An 18,242-nucleotide genomic window follows, 5' to 3' on the forward strand; every position below is an offset into this window, starting at 1 on the left:
TTACCTCATCAAGTTCTACTTTCCTCCCACTCACTTCTTTCGAGAGAAACTCCTTCTCTAGAAAGGATCCATTCTCAGCAATGAATATCTTGCCTTCGGATCTGTGATAGAAGGTGTACCCAAAATTTTCTTTTAGGTATCCTATGAAGATTTACTTCGCCGATTTGGGTTCGAGCTTATCATGTTGAAACTTTTTCACATAAGCATCGCAGTCCCAAACTTTAAGAAACGATAACTTAGGTTTCTCGCCAAACTACAGTTCATACGGTGTCGTCTCAACGGATTTAGATGGTGCCCTATTTAACGTGAATGTAGCTGTCTCTAATGCATAACCCCAAAATGATAGTGGTAATCGGTAAGAGACATCATAGATCGCACCATATCTAATAAAGCACGGTTACGACATTCGGACACACCATTACACTGTGGTGTTCCAGGTGGCGTGAGTAGTGAAACTATTTCACATTGTTTTAACTGAAGGCCAAACTCGTAACTCAAATATTTTACTTCTGCGATCATATCGTAGAAACTTTTATTTTTGTTACAATGATTCTCCACTTCACTCTGAAATTCTTTGAACTTTTCTAATATTTCAGACTTGTGTTTCATCAAGTAGATATACTCATATCTGCTCAAATCATCTGTGAAGATCAGAAAATAATGATACCAGCCGCGAGACTCAATATACATCGGACCACATACATCAGTATGTATGATTTCCAACAAATCTGTTGCTCGCTCCATTGTTCCGGAGAACGGAGTCTTAGTCATCTTGCCCATGAGGCATGGTTCGCAAGCATCAACTGATTCATAATCAAGTGATTCCAAAAGCCCATCAACATGGATTTTCTTCATGCGCTTTACACCAATATGACCTAAACGGCAGTGCCACAAATAAGTTGCACTATCATTATTAACTTTGCATCTTTTGGCTTCAATATTATGAAAATGTGTATCACCACGATCGAGATCCAACAAACCATTTTCATTGGGTGTATGACCATAGAAGGTTTTATTCATGTAAACAGAACAACAATTATTCTCTAACTTACATGAATAACCGTATTGCAATAAACATGATCCAATCATATTTATGCTCAACGCAAACACCAAATAACATTTATTTAGGTTCAACACTAATCCCAAAAGTATAGGGAGTGTGCGATGATGATCATATCAATCTTGGAACCACTTCCAACACACATCGTCACTTCACCCTTAACTAGTCTCTGTTTATTTTGCAACTCCCATTTTGAGTTACTACTCTTAGCAACTGAACCAGTATCAAATACCGAGGGGTTGATATAAACACTAGTAAAGTACACATCAATAACATGTATATCAAGTATAGCTTTGTTCACTTTGCCATCCTTCTTATCCACCAAATACTTGGGGTAGTTCCGCTTCTAGTGACCAGTCCCTTTGCAGTAGAAGCACTTAGTCTCAGGCTTAAGTCCAGACTTGGGTTTCTTCACTTGAGCAGCAACTTGTTTGCCGTTCTTCTTGAAGTTCCCCTTCTTCCCTTTGCCCTTTCTCTTGAAACTAGTGGTCTTGTCAACCATCAACACCTGATGTTTTTCTTGATTTCTACCTTCGCCGATTTTTGCATCGCGAAGAGCTTGGGAATTGTTTTCGTCATGCCTTGCATATTATAGTTCATCACTAAGTTCTACTAACTTGGTGATGGTGACTAGAGAATTCTGTCAATCACTATTTTATCTGGAAGATTAACTTCCACTTGATTCAAGCGATTGTACTACCCAGACAATCTGAGCATATGCTCACTGCTTGAGCTATTCTCCTCCATCTTTTAGCTAAAGAACTTGTTGGAAACTTCATATCTCTGAACTCGGGTATTTGCTTGAAATATTAATTTCAACTCCTGGAACATCTCATATGGTCCATGATGTTCAAAACGTCTTTAAAATCTCGATTCTAAGCTGTTAAGCATGGTGCACTAAACTATCAAGTAGTCATCATATTGAGCTAGCCAAACGTTCATAACGTCTGCAGCTGCTCCTGCAATAGGTCAGTCACCTAGCGGTGCATCAAGGACATAATTCTTCTGTGCAGCAATGAGGATAAACCTCAGACCACGGACCCAGTCCGCATCATTGCTACTATCGTCTTTCAACTTAGTTTTCTCTAGGAACACATATAAAACATAGGGAAGCAATAACGCGAGCTATTGATCTACAACGTAGATATGCAAATACTATCAGGACTAAGTTCATGATAAATTAAAGTTCAATTAATCATATTACTTAAGAACTCCCACTTAGAAAGACATCCCTCTAATCTTCTAAGTGATCACGTGATCCAAATCAACTAAACCATAACCGATCATCACGTGAAATGGAGTAGTTTTCAATGGTGAATATCACTATGTTGATCATATCTACTATATGATTCACACTCGACCTTTCGATCTCAGTGTTCCGAGGCCATATCTGCATATGCTAGGCTCGTCAAGTTTAACCTGAGTATTCTGCATGTGCAAAACTGGCTTGCACCCGTTGTAGATGGACGTAGAGCTTATCACACCCGATGATCACGTGGTGTCTGGGCACAACGAACTTTGGCAACGGTGCATACTCAGGGAGAACACTTTTATCTTGAAATTTAGTGAGAGATCATCTTATAATGCTACCATCATAACTAAGCAAAGTAAGATGTATAAAAGATAAACAACTCATGCAATCAAAATATGTGACATGATATGGCCATCATCATCTTGTGCCTTTGATCTCTATCTCCAAAGCATCGTCATGATCTCCATCGTCACCGGCATGAAACCATGATCTCCATCATCTTGATCTATATCAATGTGTCGTCACATGGTCATCTCGCCAACTATTGCTCTTGCAACTATTCCTATCGCATAGCGAAAAAGTAAAGCAATTATTTGGCACTTGCATCTTATGCAATAAAGAGACAACCATAAGGCTTCTGCCAATTGCTGATAACTTCAACAAAACATGATCATCTCATACAACAACTTATATCTCATCACGTCTTGACCATATCACATCACAACATGCCCTGCAAAAACAAGTTAGACGTCCTCTATTTTGTTGTTGCAAGTTTTACGTGGCTGCTACTGGGCTTAGCAAGAACCGTTCTTACCTACGCATCAAAACCACAATGATAGTTTGACAAGTTGGTGTTGTTTTAACCTTCGCAAGGACCGGGCATAGCCACACTCGGTTCAACTAAAGTTGGAGAAACTGACACCCGCCAGCCACCTGTGTGCAAAACACGTCGGTAGAAGCAGTCTTGCGTAAGCGTACGCGTAATGTCGATCCAGGCCGCTTCATCCAACAATACCGCCAAACCAAAGTATGACATGCTAGTAAGCAGTATGACTTATATCGCCCACAACTCACTTGTGATCTACTTGTGCATACAACATCAACGCATAAAACCTGGCTCGGACACCACTGTTGGGGAACGTAGTAATTTCAAAAAAATTCCTACGCACACGCAAGATCATGGTGATGCATAGCAATGAGAGGGAAGAGTGTAGTCTACGTACCCTCGTAGACCGAAAGTGGAAGTGTTAGCACAACGCGGTTGATGTAGTCATACGTCTTCACGATCCGACCGATCCAAGTACTGAACGCACAGCACCCCCGAGTTCAGCACACGTTCAGCTCGATGACGTCCCGTGAACTCCAATCCAGTAGAGCTTCATGGGAGAGTTCCGTCAGCACGACGGCGTGGTGACGACGATGATGTTCTACCATCGCAGGGCTTCGCCTAAGCACCGCTACGATATAATCGAGGTGGATTATGGTGGAAGGGGCACCGCACACGGCTAAGAGATCAAGAGATCAATTGTTGTGTCTATGGGGTGCCCCCTGGCCACGTATATAAAGGACTGGAGGAGGAGGGGGCCGGCCAAGAGGAGGAGGCGCACCCAAGGGGGGGCAATCCTACTCCAAGTAGGTTTTGCCCCCTTTCCTATTCCAATTAGGAGAAGGGGGAAGGAGGAGGTGGAGAGAAGGAAGGAGAAGGGGAGCCACACCCCCTTCCCTTTCCCAATTCGGATTGGGGCAAGGGGGCTGCGCGCCACCTCCTGCTGCCTCTCCTCTTCCACTACTTTGGGCCCATGAGGCCCAATAACCCCCGGGGGGTTCCGGTAACCACCCGGTACTCTGGTATATATCCAATAACCCCCGGCACCATTCCGGTGTCCGAATATAGTCGTCCAATATATCAATCTTCAGGTCTCGACCATTTCGAGACTCCTCGTCATGTCCGTGATCACATCCGGGACTCCGAACAACCTTCGGTACATCAAAACTCATAAACTCATAATATAACCGACATCGAAACGTTAAACATGCGGACCCTACGGGTTCGAGAACTATGTAGACATGACCAAGACATGTCTCCGGTAAATAACCAATAGCGGAACCTGGATGCTCATATTGGCTCCCACATATTCTACGAAGATCTTTATCGGTCAGACCGCATAACAACATACGTTGTTACCTTTGTCATCGGTATGTTACTTGCCCGAGATTCGATCGTCGGTATCTCAATACCTAGTTCAATCTCGTTACCGGCAAGTCTCTTTACTCGTTCCGTAATACATCATTCCACAACTAACTCATTTAGTTGCAATGCTTGAAAGGCTTAAGTGATGTCCATTACCAAGAGGGCCCAGAGATACCTCTCCGACAATCGGAGTGACAAATCCTGATCTCGAAATACGCCAACCCAACAAGTACCTTTGGAGACACCTGTAGAGCACCTTTATAATCACCCAGTTACGTTGTGACATTTGGTAGCACACAAAGTGTTCCTCTAGTAAACGGGAGTTGCATAATCTCATAGTCATAGGAACATGTATAAGTGATGAAGAAAGCAATAGCAACAAACTAAACGATCAAGTGCTATGCTAACGGAATGGGTCAAGTCAATCACATCATTCTCTAATGATGTGATCCCATTAATCAAATGACAACTCATGTCTATGGCTAGGAAACTTAACCATCTTTGATTCAACGAGCTAGTCAACTAGAGGCATACTAGTGACATACTGTTTGTCTATATATTCACACATGTATTATGTTTCCGGTTAATACAATTCTAGCATGAATAATAAACATTTATCATGATATAAGGAAATAAATAATAACTTTATTATTGCCTCTAGGGCATATTTCCTTCAGTTCATCTGAGTGTGCCCCGAGAACAAGATATGTGCAGCTCCTATCGAGATTTGTCGGCACATTCGGGCGGTGTTGCTGGACTTGTTTTACCAATGTCGAGGATGTCTTGTAACCGGGATGCTGAGTCTGATCGGATTGTCTTAGGAGAAGGAATATCCTTCGTAGACCATGAGAGCTTGTGATGGGCTAATTTGGGACTCCCCTGCAGGGATTTGAACTTTCAAAAGTCGTGCCCGTGGTTATGGGCAGATGGGAATTTGTTAATGTCCGGTTGTAGATAACCTGAAACTTAACTTAATTAAAATGCACCAACCATGTGTGTAACCATGATGGTCTCTTCTCGGCGGAGTCGGGAAAGTGAACACGGTGTTGGAGTAATGCTTGACGTAGGTTGTTCTAGGATCACTTCTTGATCATAGTTTTTCGACCGTGCTTTTGCCTTCTCTTCTCGCTCTCATTTGCGTATGTTAGCCACCATATATGCTACTCGCTTGTTGCAGCTCCACCTCATACCTTTGCCTTACCTATAAGCTTAAATAGTCTTGATCGCGAGGGTGTGAGATTGCTGAGTTCCCTGTGACTCACAGATTACTTCCAAAACCAGATGCAGGGACCGATGTTACCGCTCCAGGTGATGCGTTTGAGCTCAAGTGGGAGTTCAATGAAGACTCTCGCCATGACTACGTGTCTTTCCTAGATGATCAGTAGTGGTGCCCAGTTGGGGCGATCGGGGACTATGTTGCATTTGGGGTTTATCTTCATTTTGGTTCCATAGTCGGACCTTGAGTGTATTGGATGAATGTAATGACTTGTTTATTTATTTGTGTGACGTGGTGAGTGTAATCCAACTATGTACCTTTCCCCTTTATTTATGTACATGGGTCGTTTGCGAAGATTACCTCACTTGCGACATTGCTTTCAATGCAGTTATGCCTCTAAGTCGTGCTTTGACACGTGGGAGATATAGCCGCATCGAGGGCGTTACAAGTTGGTAATCAGAGCCTTCCCCGACCTTAGGAGCCCCCTGCTTGATCGAATTGTTGGCGTTGTTGAGTCTAGAAAAATGTTTTGAGTCATTTAGGATTATATATATCAGAGAGTAGGATTTCTTTTTACTCCTCAGTCCCTTCGTCGCTCTGGTGAGGCATCCTGACGTAGAGTTTTGACTCTTCTCTTCTCAATTTTCACTAAAAAAATTAGGATCACGCGGGTATCTTGGAATCGTTCCGATGGTTTTCTGACGAGAACATTGTTCTTGGTGCCTCCTGACATTTAGGGGTTGTGGCAGTGTCCATGGGAGTTGAGCTCCGAGGTGTTGTCGTCACAATTTTATCGTTGAGATTCTGGAATACCTGAGTTTCGCCGACATCGAAAATCTCTTTTATGCAGTTGTTGGTGAGATAAGCTCGATGCCACCCAGTACTGGGGCGGGAGTTCGGGAGTATTGCCATAACTTGTATAACGGATGCTTTTCCAAGGTTGAGGTAAATGATTTCTGAAGGTTTCTTGGTTATGTGTTGAAGGATGGATACAGCTGGATGTAGGATTTGCTAGCTTTGGGTGAGATATTATGCTTCCCCTGTATCCCCAACACCTGATTGCATAACCGGAAAGGTTCAGGAGTTTCATAGGTGGGAATTCTTGTAGCTCTAGTACTTCTTCCGCAGATATTTGGTTTGTGATTGGGTAATCCTCACCAAGTATTTGTTCTTGTCCGTACCTTGTTGTTTTATTCTTCTACCTCTATCTAAGTGGCTTCTCAATTATGGAAATGTGACCATTTCGATTGGAATGCATTCGTTCATTTTGTTCGGATGTGAAGACTATATGTGCAATTTCGATCTATTTGATTCAGCTTAAATATTTGTCTGTCAAGATGCTAACGGATGTCACCCTCTTCAGGATGGCTCCTGCTAACGATCAGAATCAAAATCAGGATCCGCCACCACCACCTCCACCTTCGGAGGCATGGCAAGCTGTGATGGCCGCTACCAATGCAAACACGCAGCTGATCATGCAAATTCTGCAAGAGCGCAACCAAGGGAATCATGGCCATGGCAACAATCAGAATCAGTTTGCTACACTCAACCAGTTCCTCGCTAATCAGCCAAAGACCTTCAGCACTGTGTCGAGGCCTCAGATGCTGATGATTGGCTCGTGGATATATGCAAGCATTTTGAGTGCAGTAACGTCAGGCCTAAGGACTTTGTCAAGTTTGCCTCCTTCCAACTCAAAGACCAAGCTGCAGAATGGTTTCAGCAGTACAAAGATTCCAGAGGAGGCCGTGTGATTACCTGGGATGAATTCCGTCAAGACTTCAAAGCTCATCACATTCCTCAGAGTGTTATTGAAAGCAAGCGTGAGGAATTCCGCAACCGGAAGCAAGGCAGCTTGTCTGTTTACCAGTATAACATTCTGTTCCAGAGGCTCGCTCGTTTTGCCAAGCAAGACATCCCTGACGAGAAGAGCATGATTTATTAGTTCAGGGGTGACCTCAGAGAAGATCTCCAACTAGCTCTCATCCTTTTTGAGCCGAAGAAGTATGATGAGTTCTACAATATGGCAATGAAGCAAGAGACTGCTCAACTCAAGTGCGATGCTTCCAAGAAGCGAGTTAGAGATGTGACTCCTTCTTCCTCAACTCAAGTGGCTAAGCAGCAAAAGTATTGGCTAAGCAGCAAAGGTGGCAATGGATCTTCCCACCCACCCAACCCAGGCTTTCAGAACAAGACTTCGTCTCAAGCTCCAAGATCAAGTGCTCTGTATCACCATCCGCTCTCGGAGGTCACGTGCAACAAGTGTCAACAGAAGGGTCACTATGCCAACAAATGCTTCAACCAGAGGCGTCTTCCTCCTCCTCCTGTGAGATCTGCTAGCAATGCAGTGATCAAGCATAATCCCAAGCACGCCAAGGTCAACTTGTTGAACGCAGCTCAGGCAGAGGACTCGCCAGATGTGATTATGGGTAACCTTCATGTTAACGATGTTCATGCAAAAGTTCTTTTTGACACTGGTGCATCGCATTTTTTATTTCAAGACCATTTGTTGCCAAGCATGAATTTGTGATCGAAAAGATTCCATTCCCGTTGAAGATTGTGTCCCCGGGAAAGCAAATGACTTCTAACAATTGCATCCCAGATGTTACTATCACGTTGGGCGACTATAAGTTTCTGTCCTCTCCAGTGGTCCTTGGTAACTCGGATATTGATCTTATTCTTGGAATGGATTGGCTTTCTAAGCACAAGGCTCACCTTGATTGTGCTGCCAGGCAGATTCAATTGACTCATTTGTCTGAGGATGTAATTGTCTTTGCCGCAAGGGTGATACCATCCGTCTGTTTTCTCTCAATGAGAAGGGTGAGCTGGATGCCATCTGTCAAATTCCAGTCGTTTGCGAATATCAAGACGTCTTTCCAGAAGAGCTTCCAGGAATGCCTCCGCACCGGCCAGTTGAATTTGTCATCGATCTTGAGCCGGACACGGAACCTGTTTGCAAACGTCCTTACAAGCTTGGATCTGAAGAGTTGAAAGAGCTGAAGAAGCAACTCGGTATTCAAGAGCGTATGGGTCTCATCCGACCTAGTTCTTCTCTGTGGGGTTGTGGAGTTCTTTTTGTGAAGAAGAAGGATGGAACGGACTGACTCTGTGTCGACTACCGTCCATTGAACAAGAAGACTATAAAGAACAAGTACCCACTTCCCAACATCAATGAGCTATTTGAACAACTCGAAGGTGATCAAGTATTCTCCAAGCTTGATCTCCGTATGGGCTATCATCAGATTCGCATTCATGAAGAAGATATCCCCAAGACAGCATTCAGAACAAGCTATGGTTCATATGAATACATTGTCATGTATTTCGGCCTCGTCAACGCTCCTCCAACATTCTCTCGCATGATGAATTTCATCTTCAACACCTACATAAATGAATTCATCTTGGTCTACCTCGATGACATTTTGGTCTTTTCCAAGAATAAGGAAGATCATGCCAAGCACTTGCGTTTGGTGCTGGATAAACTCAGAGAACATCAGTTCTATGCCAAGTTTTGAAAGTGCGAGTTTTGGCTCGATGAGGTTCTCTACCTTGGGCATATCATCTCTACCAAGGGCATAGCGATGAATCCTGAGAAGGTGTCTGCAATTGTGAATTGGGAACCACCTCAGAACGTGAAGCAACTCCGCAGCTTCCTTGGGCTCGCAAGCTATTGCCGAAGGTTCGTTGAGAACTTCTCAAAGATCGTGAAGCCTCTTTCCAACCTTCTCCGGAAGTATGTGAAGTACGTCTGGTCTCCTGAATGTGACATCGCTTTCAACACCCTGAAAGAGAAGTTAGTCACTGCTCCAGTTCTGACTCCTCCTGATGAATCCAAACCATTTGAGGTCTTCTGTGATGCTTCCCTTCAAGGTCTTGGTGCAGTGTTGATGCAAGAGAAGAAAGTTGTGGCTTATACCTCTCGCCAGTTGAAGCCCAATGAAAAGAACTACCCCACTCATGACCTCGAGTTGGCGGCTGTTATTCACGCTCTTTTAACTTGGAGACATCTCTTATTGGGAAGAAAAGTGGACATCTTCACTGATCATAAGAGTCTCAAGTACATCTTCACTCAGCAAAATCTCAACCTCAGGCAGACTCGTTGGGTCGAAATGATTCAAGAATATAATACAAGTATCGATTGTACTCCAGGCAAGGTCAATGTAATTGCTGACGCATTGAGCAGGAAGGCTTACTGCAACAGTCTGATTATCAGGCCTTTCCAACCCGAGCTTTGTGAAGCTTTCCGCAAACTCAATCTGCAAGTTATTCCTCAAGGATTTCTCGCCAACCTCCAAGTCTCTCCTACTTTGGAATATCAACTTCTTGATGCTATGGTTAAGAAGGTGGAGATTGGGATTGCCAAGAGTCAACCCAAGTACAAGTGCTATCGTCTTGATGACAAGGATACTCTATTCTTCAAGGATCGCATTGTTGTGCCTAAAGGTGATCTTCGTAAAGTCATTATGAACGAAGCTCACAATTCACTCCTCTCTATCCACCCTGGAAGTACAAAGATGTACCATGACCTCAAGCAGTCGTATTGGTGGACTCGAATGAAGCGTGAGATTGCTCAGTTCGTGAATGAATGTGATGTCTGCAGAAGTGTGAAGGCAGAACACCAATGACCAGCTGGTCTCCTCCAACCTCTTGCCATTCCAGAGTGGAAGTTTGACCATATTGAGATGAACTTTGTGACTGGATTTCCAAAGACCAAGCGTGGCAATGATGTTATCTTCGTTGTCATCGACAAACTCACTAAAGTGGCTCATTTCCTTTATATCAAAGAATCTATCACATCAGCTCAATTGGCATAGCTATATATCTCCCGGATTGTCTCCCTGCACGGCATTCCGCAGTTGATTTCTTCAGATCATGGCAGCATCTTCACCTCTAAGTTCTGGGAATCTTTTCAGAAGTCCATGGGCACCAACATCCGTTCCAGCACAACTTTTCATCCTCAAACTAGTGGCCAAGTCGAGCGAGTAAATCAGATTCTTGAAGATATGCTCAGGGCTTGCATCATCTCTTTCGGCATGAAGTGGGAAGCCCCGCACAGCCCCGTTGTTACCGTGATCCGTCGCTAAAACTGGTATAAATAACAACTGCTTGTTCCTCAAAAAAACTGCGCGACCTGCTGGGTCCCTGGTGTCAGCCACTCGTAGTGTAATTCTCTCGTTTATTGACTACGTTGACAATGGCGTGAGCCCTAGATGTCCAACCATTAGGAGGAACCATATTTTTGGGCTTGTAATATAGAGGCACTTGTTTGCGTACTGCCATGACGCTGGTGGGTCCCTACTGTCATCCTCTCCACGTACAGTCATCTCCTTGTTCCTCTTGGTTGTTGACCACGTTGACAACGCAAGAGGGCGGCGCACCGCGCACGGCGAGCGAACCAAGGCCGCAAGGCGGAGGACGACGGTGAAGCCTCGGACGAAACGAACAGGAGCCGTGGAAGACGCGCCGGTCCAGTCGCATGTTTGGGTGCGGGTGTGTGTTGGCACTGACGTCGCTGGAGAATAACAGGACGTGTGGGGGAATAGAGGGAGGGACTGGCCAACATTGGAGGGTACGTACGATAGGGCGGCGGAGGCGCAGCCAGCCATGGGAGGCGGGAGCAGGCGGAGCCGACGGGGTGATTTGGTTTGGGTGGCTAGAGGAAGAAGAAGACAAGAGATAGAAGATACACGACAGATGTTGGATGTCAATCCAACGGCTGGTAGGCAGAATCGTTTGTTGACTGGCTAGTAAGTCGACACCACCTTGGATAGGCTATTTCCTCGCGGGTCCCAAATGTCAGAATCCAAATCTATCACGGTCATGCAACCTTTCCTATGAAAATTTACAGCTCATTTGATGTGCTGGTTCGAAATAAGTTTGTGGGTGCTGGTGGGGGCTAATCACTTGGTTTCTATAATGCAGAGTGAGCTCAAGCAGCCGGCGAGAGTGATGTTATTTCCCTTGGTTGGGATTTGTTAGTTGTTACAATATTTCACTCTAAATTAAACGACTGGCAAGCCATTTGCCTTGCTTCAAAGAAAATATGACAATCACAGCCGAGTTGAAAAGGACAAGAACATCTAACTCCAGCTTACTATATGTACAAAAGCACGAGGGTTAATTGTTCATCTAGTTTACAAAAAACCTAGGTTGAAAAGGGCAACCACTACACCACAACACTGATGCAATGGCATGTAATCTGTTGGGAGAAACCACTTTAAAGGGCAGGCAAACTGCCGGGAGAACATTTCTCCCAGCAGATAGAACTGAACGAGAACGGCTGCCGGGGATTACTTCTCCCGGCAGGTACATTTCACTACCAAATTAATCTAGGCATCCCAAATATAATATCCATTCATTATCTTCAAACAATCATGAAATATTACATAATTTATACATACACATTAATCACATTAGCACATACATCTCATCCATACACTTCAATCAGAGTAACATATAGGCCTCGTCCAGAAAACCTTAAACATCATCAGATAAACATAATATCCATATATACATAAGGAGGTTCTGCCACAAAAGGTACAGTACATATATGTTAAATGTGCCACAACCAAACTGAAGTATTGCCACAAAAGGAGAAAGTACATATGTTTCTAGGGGTGCCACAACCAAAATGAGCATATAGTGGCTTAACCAGCAAAATGAGCAGAGCAAGTGTCCAGGTTCAACAAACAAAGCATATTACATAATCACTCAGCAACTTAATCATAGGTTTTCCAAATCATCAGTGGCTTCAAGATCTTCCTAATCTCCGTCAACATCTATAGTAAACCTGCAACAGATAGGAAATTCAAAATGTAGCTCTCGTTTCAGATTTTTTAAGTAACAAAATGCGGCAGTTTAAGTACTCGACAAAAATAGAATTCTTGTAAATGTATAGCACTTCATCATCACATCAAGCAATGATCAAGTAGGAATTGTTTGAAGTGCACATACAGAAATCTTCCATGCGCAAATAAGCAAAACAAGAACTTGTACAATGAGTGGTGAAGCGACGTACAAGCTGGGTAGTCCCAACTTTTTGGTGAAACTAGCATGTATGTTTAGAAATGTTAAACAAATTTGCACAAATTCATATATTTAGCAGTTTTGGCACCGCTAGTGCAAAACCTGCTCAGTTCAAAACAAATTAGAACTTAATAGTGAAAGCTATGACTAAAACTCTATACAGTACTATATACAACAGATTGTTGGACTCTGTACAAATAGGCAAAACTCTATGCAGTACTATATATTGAACAAATAGGCAAAACTCCATACAAATAGGCATGAATGTATACTGTACGTACATAGTACACTGAGAAGTACAAATAGGCAGGGGCGGGGACACGTCAATCCAAATACTTCAGGAAATGCAGCAGCAATACCCATCATAAAGAATCTGTTTTGTCACACGAAAAACAACGCAACCAGGCAAAAATTGCCAGAGTAGGAAGAGCAAGGAGCTGCCAGTATAGCTAGATATTAACAAATTAGAATCTGCCAAAAAATCAGTACTATACAGAGTTGAGGGCATGAAAATTTTCATTTTGTAAACTTCGGTACTTTCCAGAGTACAGGTTGCTTCAGTACTGTAACACTAGTGGAGTTTAGAATCTGGTTGTCATTTAAACTCGTAAGTACTGAAATATTTCCTATAGTACAATACTGAAATACATTTATATAGTACTGAAAAACATCAGTACTGTACTATTTCCTATATGAAATATTTTGTAAAAGGTACGCAACCAGGAACAACATTTTGTAAACTTCAGTACTGTACTATAGGAAATATTTACAGAGTTGAGGGCATGAAAAATTCTTGGAAACATGGATATTACCTCCTCAGCTTGCTTGTGGTTGCATTCCTGCTTTCGCCATGGGCTTGTCCACTTCCAACTGCATATATAGGATAGGATAGAAAGAAAGCTTTTTAAGCAACTAGCCATGATAGTCATTGGTAAATTCAATCTAAAGAACAAAAGCTCACATGCTTCATATCCACCACCATATTCCCCTTCATGTCCACATCCACCTTCATGTCCATCTTCATGCCGATATCCCCGTCAATATATGCTTGTGTGTTTCTAGCTTTATCCATCCAACTCTTGTCCATTCTTGACCAGTTTCACTATAATTGCCTAACATACGAAAGAAAGTGTACGTCTATTAATGGTGAATATCTAGTAGCAAAATGCATACCGTTCTTATCTAGTACACGTAAAGGGATATACAATACAGACCAGGAATAAAATCTAGCACAGTAGAAATAGTGAATTGAAACATCTCATTTCATGAAATGCAAACACTAAAATAGTAGTAGGAATATCATGGGAATAGCAAATAAAAATCACGGTTGATTAAGAAGCAGAGGATGTGGTGCTGCTCTGGCGATGAAGCAAAGGACCTACATGGCACTACTCGGGCAAGGAAGTAGAGGTGAGCAGGGGCGGAGCTGGAGCAAATGTTACCCTGATGCACCACTTTAACATGGTGTAAAATTTCAAGTAACGACAATAGTAAATAAAAGTGTGTTTTACAACTTATACCTGACATAATAGAAGACTAATTAAATACAAAACATAGCCATCAAATGCTTAGAATAACAAGGAAATAACGAATAAAATTACTTGAAAATGATGTCTTCCATTTCGAAACTCCAAAATACGTCATCAGATACTAAGATTGAATATCCTACAATATAAAAAGAATAAAATTAAATTTTTCAGTGGAACAAAGAAGAATGGTGAAATGAAAATATTTAAGTAGCTAAATTCAAGCCGGGCTCTTAATTCTTGAAACCAATATTTTTAGTCCCAAACTCTCAAATATTTAAAGATTATTTTCTCTTAGCTGGCAATGTTCATTAGCCAAGTACTTTCTTCTTACCGAATATTTCAAATTAGGATTTTCATGTTTTATCAATTTCCTTTTGCCCTTATCAAAATGGATCTCCTCTTCCCAATTCAATTCTTTCGGAGATCTCGTGATAATGCTTTACTTTTGAATAAGGACATGCCCATGGTATATGTAAATTTGACTAGCAAACTTCCACGTGGGACATGAAAATTTTGACAACTACAAATTCCAATGCCTATGTTCGGCCAAAACCCATTGATTTAAATGGAGTCGTAGCAGCCAAATGTGGGATGCCCAGAACATTTACTATGCAAAGGAAAACGAAAGGACAGATGTATATATGCCAGGCAGTGAATATATCCTTTGCCTTTTTTGGAATCTATTGACTGCAAATTCATACAAATAATTACAAGGATTGAGAATAATTATTGAAAAGAATTAGACAAGAGGCAAGGGCGTTACCCAGACAGAACTAGAATTGGCTGCAATCTGAAGTGTAGACGAACGATTGGACAAAGTAGATCATGTTCTTGCCGAGATCGATTCACGAAGCCGGCGTAGTCGCATCGATTGACATGGCCACTCCTGCGCATGGCGTCGCCTCGATCGGCCGCTCCCATTTGGCGGCGAGGAGTGGGGATTGGAACCCACTGCGTGGCTGCGCACAGGTAATGGATAGCCAGGCGTGGAGAGGCCATACTAAGCGTACGACCCAATTGTGGGCTGTGGGCTGCGGACGTGTGCGGGCATAGGCCATCATGCGGCTGCGATCGTGGACCAAATACATTAATAAGATATAAATCGAAGGACAAAATCAAGGGTGCAACCATGATAAACTAAATAATGCAAGCAACATGCTAATGCTTTTACATAGTTTGATGTGACATTAATATGAACAATGAGCAAACATCAAATCTACAACAGACTGCAGTTGACACGACCACATATATTTTAACTACTATGGTTACTAATGTTCCAGTAGATACCGATGATATAAGGGCGCTCCTTGGTCCGTGGGTTGTCTCATGGTGTTGTTTCTTCACTAATAATGCAAAATGCTTATTTGAGTAACTATAAAGTACATAAACACTCCCAACAGATCAGTACAAGCAAAAAATTAGCAAGATAAATTGCATCTATTTTAAGTACAAGAGGACTCCCAACAGATTGATACAAGCAAAAATTAGCAACAAAAACTTGCTTGAACAGTACACCAATCTCTAGTGGAGGTGTCACCGATGGAGAAGGTGCAGCTGCAGAGGAGCTCAATAAGGAGGCGGTGCCACTTGAGGACCTCCTTGGTGCTCGGTTGAGCTTGTGCGGAGGGCCTGCTCAGGGGAGGAGGTCTGCAGAGGAGGATGGTGGTGAGGGACGACGGCGGAGGAGGATGGTCGCTGGCTGAGTGCTTGGGGTTGACGGCACGGCTCTGAAGCGATGGTCGCCGGCGAAGTGCTTGGGGGCGATGGCTCGAGCTCTGACTTTGTTGGGTGCTCGTGGGGGTCCTGGTGGAGGGCACGACAGTGGGGTGTGGTTGGGGCGACGGAGGAGTTGCGATGGTGTGGGGCGACGGCGTGCTCCGGGTAGAGGTCGCCGTAGTGTGATGGGGACTATGGCGGCGGCGGTGGTTGGGGACGGCGGCGGCGGTGGCCGCGGTGGTTGGGGACGGCGGTGGCGGTTGGGGGCGGCGGAGGCAGCGGCTATGGGATCTGATGCTTGGGGCGGCGGCTGCAATGGGTTAGGGTTCGTGGATTTGGGGGAAGGAGTGGTCTAGTGTTTTTTTAGGGAAAGGAGTGGTCTGGTGTGGTGAAGCCGTGAAGGGCCGGCGCGCGCGTTAACTTCTTTGTCGGGCCAAAATGTTAGTCATTCTCGCCCGCTTTTTTCTCGCTAGCGTGGGCTTCAGGCCCGCCTCGTGCCCAAGACGGTCCCCGGCAGTATATGGGCCGGGTTCTGGGTGTCCCGGCAGACTATGTGCCCTAAATTATGCCAGCAGTTTGAGCGCCGTTGTCGCTCAAGTTCTCCCGGCAGTTTGCCTGCCCTAACATACTTGTACCGGCAGACACTAATGTCTCGGCAGTTTATTTGCCCTCAAACTGGTATTTCTCCCGGCAGTTAATTGCCCCTAAACAAGTGTTGTGGTGTAGTGAACAACATCTAACTCCAGCACTGTTTTCGGCAGTCACAGTCAAATGGATCGGTCAGGTCTATAGAATGAACATCCTGGGTCATAAAATTTACTGGATTATGACCACAATATGTTGTAAATAGAAGCCCGACACGTTCAGAAGCTCTTTTGCCCACTTGAAACTCCTTTTTTGCTCTTCCACATATCCATCCGTCAAAACCATGCTGCTGATAAACTTAAGTCTAATGGATAATAGTAACCTCACATTCAGCAGGAAGAATGTGACAAATCTAGTGTTTGCACGGTTGGCTACATATCGTTCTAGCATTATTGTCTTCAATCGAATCTCATGAGAAGTGAGAAAATCCCGATGCTTATGAATCCACCGATTGGTTATAACTTTCCTACCCCGTCCTGTTGCCTAAATAGATATGAAGATTGAAAACAGTTAAGGTCTAAAAAAAGAGTGTCGAAAGAGCACCAGTTAAACGGTTATTCTAGTACACTATATGTGGGCTTCCAATGTGCGTGAAATTATCACCTTTGTATACAACTTCTCCAGACATGGAAAGCATTGTGGTAAGCCAATAATCTTGTTCAGATCAAAACTATTCATTTGGATATATAAGATCTTGATAGAATCTAGCACCATTGATAGGCCATCCATGGAGAAACTCTTCATTGAGCATAGAACATAATATTAGTACAAAATGTGTACTCCAAGATGACATATAACTTATGTGCAGAAATTTAAAATGCAGCTTATGGTTATAAGTGTAGATGATAATGTAAATTACCTGAAGAACTGTGGAGCCAAACACCATAGTGAAATGAGCACAAAGATCATATATTACACCCAAGGTCTCCAGTTTAGGCGCGGAGAGGACGGTTATTTGCAATGGTGAATAACTAGAATCAAGGATCAACCTTTGAAGTGAAGGGGCATCTTGGATGATGAGCTGCCTTCCGTCAAAACAAATTCCAATTCTTACAAGGTTAGGTGACTTTATTTGGAGACAACCGATTCTAACTGTGAAAACAAGCACCAAGCACTCCAGGGCAGGGCAACTGGAGTGGATGATGCTGTGCAATGAGGCCTCCGATATACGAAGCCGCACAAGTGAATGTTTCTTGAGAAATCGGAGTCGAAGGTTTAGTACCAGATTGTCTGGTAGGTCGCACAGCGCAAAGGTGGCGGTGTGGAGAGAGGAGGAAAACCGTGAGATGGACATCGGTGCTGAGGGCACAGGTAGATGCGTTCGGTATCTGGTAGGTAATTTCCAGGGGAATAGTAGAACTCAAGCAGCTGTAGTTCTATGAATTCGGGGGATTTCAGCCAGGCGTCCACCATGCAGGGCATGGTATGCTTGCCCAGGTAGCATGACGGGATGCAGAGGCTTTGAACGGAGCCCTAGTGGGAGGAGATGATGGCTCTGGGGATTTCAAAATCTTTGAAGAGAGATAGCTGACAACAGTCAAGATTAAGGGGCACGGCGCGCCATAGAGGGCGCCACCGAATTGAGAGGACTAGGGTGCGGCAACAATCCTTGA

General features: G+C 43.7%; 1 long non-coding RNA gene across 3 annotated transcripts; it reads right to left on the bottom strand.

The window, feature by feature from the left end:
* Positions 1-12,200: 12,200 nt before the first annotated feature.
* LOC123102295 (uncharacterized) lies at positions 12,201-16,354 on the bottom strand. Of its 3 annotated transcripts, none has more exons than XR_006448888.1 (6): positions 15,556-16,354; positions 15,032-15,333; positions 14,341-14,404; positions 13,701-13,851; positions 13,021-13,609; positions 12,201-12,503 (listed from the first exon to the last, which is right to left on the bottom strand). It is a non-coding gene; the product is annotated as an uncharacterized lncRNA (long non-coding RNA). The 3 variants fall into 3 exon arrangements; XR_006448889.1 differs by having other exon boundaries at positions 15,806-16,353; XR_006448887.1 differs by having other exon boundaries at positions 15,784-16,352.
* Positions 16,355-18,242: the final 1,888 nt, after the last annotated feature.

Source organism: Triticum aestivum, chromosome 5A (assembly GCF_018294505.1).
Source record: "Triticum aestivum cultivar Chinese Spring chromosome 5A, IWGSC CS RefSeq v2.1, whole genome shotgun sequence".
NCBI lineage: Eukaryota > Viridiplantae > Streptophyta > Magnoliopsida > Poales > Poaceae > Triticum > Triticum aestivum.